Raw genomic sequence first — 1908 nt, forward strand, 5'->3', positions numbered from 1 at the left:
CCCCCACCAGGCCTGGCAGGAGGTCAAACCCCCACAGAAATCTGGAGGCGGCGCCCATGGGGCAGTGCAGTTGGATGGTCAGGGAAGCAGCTCAGTACGGCCTCGGTGCCAGGGTCACCCGTAGCACAGCGTCGCCCAGAGAGGAGACGCCGAGGGACGGGCTTCAGTGCACTGCTCCCGCCGCTTCGTTCAAAGTTGTGGCACAGTCATTCGTTGGTTCCACAGATACGAGTCAGTGACGGGGCTGCTGGTTCCAAGTGTCCCGCCGCAGACGCAGGGAGGCGGTCCACGGGGACACACACCCGATTCCTCCCTCCTTCGTGCACGGCAGGTGCGCAGGGTGCTCCGGGCGGCCCAGGGGGACTCCCCTAACTCCAGGCGCGGGCCCTTCCCGGAAGCTTACCTCTGCAGCAGGAGGGCTGTCGCCAGTGGAGGAGACCCCCGTGCAGAGAGGCCCCCGCCCGCAGACACCAGGAGCCCAGGGCCAGGACAGCAGAAGCCAAGGGCTCCGGAGACCAGGGCCTTCCACCGAAGACCCCTTCGCAGCCCTCACGCGGCTGCCTGCAGGGGCTGCTCCCCGGGCCGGAGTTGGGGCGCCATGGACTGCCAGGCAGCACCAGACTCAGAAGCCGAGCAGCCACCGCCTCACCCCTGGGAGCGGCGTCCCGCACCCTCCCGGTCAAGGCGAAGGTCCGGCGCCCCATAGCACGGGGCCTTGTTCTCCTGCAGCTGCGGCGGATGAGAAGAGGCAAACAGTAAGAGGTTCCAGCAGATTCTACTTACCACGTGTCCGGCAACCAGCCCGGCGGTGTGCAGTCCGCGCAATCTGTGCGCAGGAGCCAGCGCGCCTTCGCTTTCCCGGAAGCCTTTTCAAACCCAGCTGTGGCCGGCGTCGGCCTGGACCGGGCAACCCATTGTGTGCAGGTGCAGGCCAGCGGCTGCGACACCAGCTTCTGTCTGGATCCGTGCCTTGGGCAGAGGCAGTGGTGGGAGGGACACAGGGGCCAGCGGGCGGCAGCGCCCTGCCACTCCGGGCAGTGTGGCGGCCCCGCCCCCGGCCCAGGTCCCGGTCCAGTCCGGGAGCAGCAGCCGGCATCGGAGTGCACGGCGCGCACACGGCACACACGGTGCGGGTCGTGCGCGCGTCCCACGGGGCCCGGAGCCCCGTCAGCAGGTGGGTCCCCGCCTAGCCGGCCGCCGCGGTGCACAAGGAGGCCTCGAGCCCACGCAGCGGACCCCAACCCCGCGGCCTGTCTGGGGGCCGGGTTGCAGGCGGCCTCTCCCGAGCAGCGGCTGGGACGAGGATGTGGCTTCTCCGCACGACGCCCTGCCTGTTCCTCCGGATGCGCGCGGTGTGGCCGCGGACGCTGAACTGAGTACCCGTGCGCCGCACGCTGGCTGCTCGCGGCACCCACGCAGGACCCCTCGCCGCCGGGCCGTTCCCCCGGGAAAGGAAGCCGCGGTCGCCTGGTGGACGTGAGGACAGCAGTGGAGCCCCTCGTCCCCCGAAGACGCTTGTTTGTATGGCATTTGGAACAGCCACACTTTAGGAAATGATCTTCAAATGGAGCCACTCCCCTGCCCAACAGGGCCCTCTGACCCCTCCCCCTCCTTCCGCCGCCAACCCCTGACCCCGTGGCGTGGAAACCATGGTGGGGGAGGGGCGCAAACGCCCTCCCACGCGGATTCCGGTGGATTCTGTTACAGTGTTTCAGCTGAGAGCTGGGCCCGGCGATGCCCGCGCAGGACGTCGCATCTCAGAGGCGCTGGGGGCGCATCTCGGAGCAGCGGGCCAGGCAGCTGCAGCGCCAGGTGCAGGTGAGCGCAGCCGCCGCAGCACCCCGAGCGGCACTGGCCTCTGGACCGCCCCCTTCCACTCTGAACCTTGGGGCTGTGGCCCGCTGGGGA

Source organism: Mustela nigripes, chromosome 5, assembly GCF_022355385.1.
Source record: "Mustela nigripes isolate SB6536 chromosome 5, MUSNIG.SB6536, whole genome shotgun sequence".
Taxonomy (NCBI): Eukaryota; Metazoa; Chordata; class Mammalia; order Carnivora; family Mustelidae; genus Mustela; species Mustela nigripes.